Source organism: Phalaenopsis equestris, unplaced genomic scaffold, assembly GCF_001263595.1.
Source record: "Phalaenopsis equestris unplaced genomic scaffold, ASM126359v1 Scaffold000054, whole genome shotgun sequence".
Taxonomy (NCBI): Eukaryota; Viridiplantae; Streptophyta; class Magnoliopsida; order Asparagales; family Orchidaceae; genus Phalaenopsis; species Phalaenopsis equestris.
In genome coordinates, this window is record NW_018164496.1 from 2,326,967 (window position 1) to 2,333,872 (window position 6,906).

Below are 6,906 nucleotides of genomic sequence, written 5' to 3' on the forward strand. Positions count from 1 at the left end.
TATAATTAATATAATATATTAATGTTATGGATGTCAAACTGGCTCGTCGTTCGCGAACAGCTCATGTTCGACGCGTTCGTTAAGAAACGAACACGTATATAATATCTATATTAATATATTACTAATACAGTATAATAATTTATTATTATTATTAATTTATTATATATTATAATTCTTTTATGAAAAATACTTGCCTCGTTTATTTATCGAATAAATCGAACACGAACTATTCGTGAATAACGAGCTTTTTTGACAGCCCTAGCTATGTCCTCGGACATTGGTGTTTGTGTATGTGTGTTTTGGACTATTAAAGCCTAAAGATTCCACAAGGTTAATTTTACTTATGGGTTTCAAGGTTAAAAGGTTTGCCCAATATTGATGGAGTTCAAAAAGGTGGCTACATTAAACTAGGATATTAGCAAGTGATCTATGTTACACGTCGAGACCCTCCCTAGCTATGGTCAATTATATGGGTAAATGTGGAACTTTTATTTGGATAACAAACCAAGTTGGTTATGTGTTGTTAAGCCCTTGTTTAACTCTTGGGGTCATTAAAAATTTTAATGACTAAAGATACATGTTTTTCCTTTGGCAATTAAAATTTACGATAGAACCCTTTTATCATTTGGTTTGTATGTTGATTTGTAATAGCCGGTTTAAAAAAAGATAAATAAAATAAAAAATAAACAAATTACCAATTTGAGCATCATTTGGAGGAGAAATGACGCTTGTGGGAAACCAAACGAGCCCTTATTTTCTTGTTCTGAATGGGAGAAAGAAGGGGAACAAGTCGAAGATGAAGAAAAAAAAGCTGAAGGAGAAGAAAAAACGGGAGAAGCAGAAGAAGAAAGGAGAGAGCGACAAAAACCCTAGCTAAGAGCCATGCAAGAGACGAAGCCAAGGGGTGGATTTGCGTTTTTCTCTTGCTGGAGAGTTGAGCCGAGCCCTAGCATGCGAAGAGAAGAAGTGTTGAGCAGCTTTATTACGAAGGATAGATTAAGAAGAGAAGGGTTGCTTGCATGGAGGTGATGACGTTGAGTACAATAGTGCAGCTTGTTCTGCATGGATAAGAGGAAGAGAAGAGGAAGGGAGTGACCGCGTGCGAGAAGAAGACTTTGTGCGGGTAAACGTGCCAGAACCGAATTCTTTTAAGAAGTTTATCGAGCGGCTCTGTTTGTGAGAGAAAGGATCCAACCATCTTCAACGAGAGAGGAAGACCGAACCAGCTTAAGGTATGTTAGATCTATATTTTTTGTTATATAAGATATAAAGTTTTTAATTTCTATTAGATTTTTTTAGGTTATAATATCTTATTATTTCTTAGTAGAAATTAAGTTTGGTCAAGCAGTTGAATCAAAGGATTAGAATAAGAAGTCATTGACAACATTTAAATTCTATGAGTCTATTGAGTGGTTCTGTTTGTGAGCGAGTAGAGAAGATTATAGATGGGTTGTCATGTCCACGAGAGATGAAAGTTACGCTTGTCACATTTGCCTTTGAGGGAGATGGTATGGTGGTGTAACAATATGTAAGCTAAACAAAAAAATAATAAGCAGAATAGTCGAATCGATTGTCTGGGATAACCGTCTTTTCAGTTAGGCTTAAGAATCGTATCTTCCCATTTGAGCCAAGTGAAAATGATAATATGAGAGCTAGGGTTAGAGAGGAGAGGCGAGTGCACTAATGGACCAGTGTTAAAGAAAGAAGAAGAAAAAGAGAAGAAGGAAGTCACTGTGTGCATCCATGAAACTTTCTACACTTGCGTTGCTGGAGGAGCGACTTCATGCCAAACCGTAGTGGAAGGGAAGGAGGGAAGAGATTGGCTTTGTGTGTGAAGTGGAGAATCGATCCCGACCAACCCTAGTTGAGTGGTTTCGAGTGAAGTAGCAAGCTTGTGGGTTCGAGCAGTGGAAGTGAAGGGAAGCCTTTGACGAGATGTGATTGAATTTGCAGAGGAAGAAGGGAACGGGAGCCTTGCCTCGCGTGAAGTAGGAATGCTCTTTGTGGTGCGGGCTATGGTAGCCGAATAAATAAAAAGGTAAATTTAGGGTTGTTATTAATTAGAATTAATATTTAATAAAATATTGATGTATGACAACTAAGGTTGTAGAATATTTGAACGTAAGATTGAAGATTTAAGGAGTCTTTGAGACGAGCAAACAAGGGTTAGTGAGTAATTATATTTCTAAATTTTGATAAATTTCAGTATTTAAGTTTAATCTTGATTTTATTCACAATCTAGTTTAGTTAAATTTATCTTACAATAGATTCTTGATATTTTTTGACAACAAAAATATATATAATAAATAGTTGCACATGAGAGTTAGTATGCACATTGACACTGTTGCATAATTAGTTTATTAGTTTTTATAGAAGAACATTATCTTATTACATGACATTTAGAAGTATGCATTTAAAGAATCATACATATAACATATGCATATTAATTTATTTATGAAATTATTATATTATGGTATTTAATTTTGACTCTAATAAAAGTGCATTCATTCAGTAGTAGATGAATGAAACTGCCTTATAAAAAATTTATGTTATCAAGAATGAAATAACTTATATATGAAAGCTTGTATTTGCATGTTAAGAGGTGATAGTACATATAAAGGACGTTCGTATACATGTGTAGGTAGATGTTTTCTTACCACCCCAGATAGTTGTGCTGTGCAGATCATTAATCGCTATGTCGACCAGAGAATATCGGCCAAAGGCAAGTAAACAATTTATCATCCACGAAAATTGTGATCTTGAGATCCCTAACAGCTGTGCTAACAAAAAAATATTGGCTAGGGGCGAGTAAGGACCTTTGTATCTCAGACTATTGCGATGTTTAGATCGCTAACCGCTATAATATCTGTCAGAGCTGTGTTCGCTTATGTTTTGACAATGCTCCTCAGATAGAAAAACAAATGTGTAAAGATAAAGTTAATGCATGTTGGAGTTTAGATTATTTCATTTAATAAATGTCATTGATACATACTTTAGATTACTATAAGATTTTTTATATAAATATGAAAGACTAACATCCATGCTGTTTTCTCTTCATTTGGTTACTGTAGTTTGTAAGTGTGATTGCTTCTGAGTTATATTTAAATAACTTATTAGGTTTTAACATTTCTTTTTCAGGTTTTAAACTTTTAAATACGATGAATAGAAGAGGGGCAAATTTGTACATAAGGAGAGAACATTAACCGAAAAGGTAAAACTTTCACTTATAAATTAAATTATTTTCTTTAGTAGCTCTTGCATGAATATTTGATTACTAAACTGTTAGTGTTAGAAATAGAAAAATAGAAATTTTTTTTCATCGAACGTCCGACCGTTGGTTCTCGTCTTAGTTAATATCAAACCTAAGGTCAAGTGTGACAAAAGTGGTATCAGAACAATGTTTAACTTTACTAACATGAATCTTAATGAATAAGATAATTGGATCAAGTTATTAATACTAGAAATTAAAATTTTAACTTAGTTTAATTGAATTATATTGTTGTTATTTCAGAATTATGGATGAAGGGATCAGGGATGATAGTGTTGAATATAATATACTTCAGAATGTCACTGTTAGTGCTGATGTATTTTCCAACTATGATGAATGATGTGACTCAGTTGATTAAGAATTGCTTATCTCAAGCTAACAGCAGTGGAGGAACATCAATGGATAAATATTTAATTTTTTTTAGGGAAATGTAACATCCTTTATTTTTTGGAGCAGAAGGGCTAGTGGAAGCTGAAAAATAACTTTTTCGTTGGAGAAAATTATCGATGGTATGACATGTCCACCAGAGAGGAGAGTTACCCTTGTCACTTGCTTTTGAGGAGGAAGTTGAGAGATGGTGGCAAAGGCAGTTACACGAAAATTTTGGTGGACGACCTAGCCCTTTGGTACGCCTGGACGCATTCGTGAGAACCTTCAGAGATTTGTTTGTACCATAGTCTGTTAAGAGACAAATGCATGATAAATTCATTAGGTTGGTGCAAAGAGATTGACCAGTTATGCAGTACAAAGAGGATTTTACGATGCTGTTGAGGTATGCACAACAACTTTACAGAGGAGAAATGCCATAGATTTTTTTTTTTTGGATTTAAGGATTTAATTAGGTAGCCACTAGTGCCACTTAAGATTGAAGACTATTCAGTGCTCTTGGCTAGGGCTAAGAGGGTGGAAATTGATTTCCAACAGATTTAGAAGCATAAGGACATACACAAAAGGAATTTGAAAGAAGTGACGCCGCTAGTTCATTCTGGAGAGTATAATGAGTAGAAGATAAAGTCTTATAGACGCTGAAGCTTTTTACCGCACAGTTCTCTCACGGTACTGTAGCTTCTACAATATTACGAGAAAACATATAACATGAAACCGGGGTCAAGCTATGAAACAGTCCCATTTTTCTTTCTTATTCTTTTCTTTCTATCATCCTTCATTCATTTTTAGTCATTTCCTATATATGTGTATGTTAGGGTTTGTATTTAGGGCTGTAAGCGAGCCGAGCTTGAGCGAGCTCAGACTTGGCTCGTGTTCAGCTCGTTCGAAATAGCTCATGTTCGAAATCGGCTCGTGTTCGAAATTGGCTCGTGAACAGTGTGTTCTTGTTCTGCTCGATTTAAATATTTGTGTTTATGTTCGACTTAAAATTGGCTTGTTAAAATTAAATTGAAAAAAATAGATATAAAGTGTGAGATTCGAACCTGGACCAAATATATACAAAATAAGGGATTAACCACATTACCACATGAAATGTTATGATTTAAATTTAGATATAAATATATATATGTTATTATATAAATAATATATGTAATATATTATTATATAAATAATTATATAATTTGTTTTTTATTTCGAGCTAAAACGAACCGAACACGAGCGAACAAAGAACTCTTCATGTTCGACCCGTTTATAATTCAAGTTTTAAAAACTTGTTCATGTTCGGCTCGTTTACTTGACAAACGAGCCGAACACGAGCTACTTGAGCCGAACACAAGCTATTCGCGAACAACGATCTTTTTTGACAGCCCTATTTGTATTAGCTGTTTTTGGTGAGTTTTTTGTTAGGACATTTGTTGGCGTCCTTTTTCTTTTCGACTTCTGTATTCGAGAGATTCAGTGGTGCTTCGGCTGTATCTCTCTCGAGGTGGTGATTGTCTTCCAGATCCTCATATCTCCTTCCACATCCTCTTGCAGCTCTTGGTCGCTGTATATCACTGTAGCCATCCACAACCGCTTTGTGGTTGCTATTTTATTCCTGCTAGCTTCCCAGTCGCCTCCCACTTCCTTTCAGCTTTGCTGCCACCGAAATCATATCCTCTCCATGCAGTCTCAGCCTTCCCACGACGCTGTTGTTGCCCAGTGCAGCCAAAGAACACCTCTCTCCTGCTATCACATCCTTATCCACTCCCACCCCTTGTTGCTATCATCCATAATAGCCTCCATATTTGTTGTGCCTGCATTTCTGCACTTCCCCCTCTTTGCCAACAAGATTCCTTTGCTGCCGCTACCCCTACCAACCATCCCGATTCACCTAGTTGACCTCCACCACACTGGGATCCACTTTAGGGGTGTATTCTTTTGTTGTTTTATGTTTGTTATCACTTTTTTTCTCTATTTTAGTTTAACATTGATATTTTTATTTCTATTATGATTTGGGTTAAATGTGGTATCACCTACACTTGTGGAGTTATCAGTCAGGCGTGGCAGCAACACAATAGAGCCCTGCATTAAGTGTGGGAAGTAAGTTTGTGACGAATATATATTTGGTTTGAAGACGTGTTATTTATGTAAACAACCTAGACATTAGATGTGGAATTGCCCTAATTATTCTTAGAGATTCACATAAAATGTTAACTTAGAAACGGATTCAGCTCTGTTGAATTTTTTGGAGGATCGAATTTTAAAAGTGGTTTGCAGAGGATAACAGATGCTGATTCCGTGAATCATAAAGAGCAACCAAGATAAAACATGGACCGAGACTCTATTCCTCAGCTCATCAGGAACATGAAGAACCCTTTGCCTCTAATGTTGATGCATAGGGTTGGATGGATAATTTGTCTTTAGGTTATCCTGTTAGTTATTTGCTATTGAGTATCATCATGTACTGTCATTTTAGAAATCGTGTGTTATGTTAGTTGTTATGTTTCACATATTTTGAGAGTGTTGGTTGATCTATCCCTTTTCAGATGAAATATTTCACATCTTTTTTTGCTATCATTTAACAAGAATCAGACTGTTTGGGATAACCATCTCTTTCGTTAAGCTTAAGAGTCGTCTCTGCCCATCAAACTGAGTGAGAATGACAGTTTGAGAGGGAGGGTTGAAGAGGAGAGGCCCTAATCGACTAGTGCTAAAAAAGGAAGAATAAGAAGAAGAGAAGAAATTTTTGACGCTTGCGTAGCCTAAGGAGTGACGTCATGCCAAACCCTAGATGAAGAGAAGGGGTGACAGGAGATCGACTTCGTGCGTGAAGTCTGGAGACCCCGACCAGCCCTAGTCGAGCGTGTTCGAGTGAAGGAAGAGATTGCTGGTTTGAGCAGTGGAGGAAATTGTGGGTTCGAGCAGACGAGGTGGCGAAGCTTTTGTCCTAAAGTGCATGCACATTTCCTTTCAGCTTAGATGCTTGTTCTCTGTTGACCTCATTTTTGTGAGATCTTGTCTTCTCCTCCTTAGAGCCTAGATTCTAGCTCTAGAAATTCCTATGGACTATCTTAGAAAACTAGAATTGGGACTCACCTTTCTAGAAATTCCAGCCAATTCCTATTTTCCTTTGATGTCTAGCATCTTTGGCACAAGACCATCGTCTTATGAACGAGCGGTTATGGGCTATTTTGCGAAGATTCAAGGAAAATGTTCCAAATAGGACTTCAAGCCTTAGGAAAACATTCGTCACGACTTTTTCGTCACGT

The 6,906-nt window shown here is 36.4% G+C and overlaps 1 protein-coding gene across 2 annotated transcripts in view; it reads left to right on the forward strand.

Annotated features, from left to right (window-relative positions):
* Nucleotides 1–6,906, forward strand: part of LOC110019214 (protein RST1) — a 161,105-nt gene that overhangs the window by 88,131 nt on the left and 66,068 nt on the right. The window lies entirely within an intron of this gene.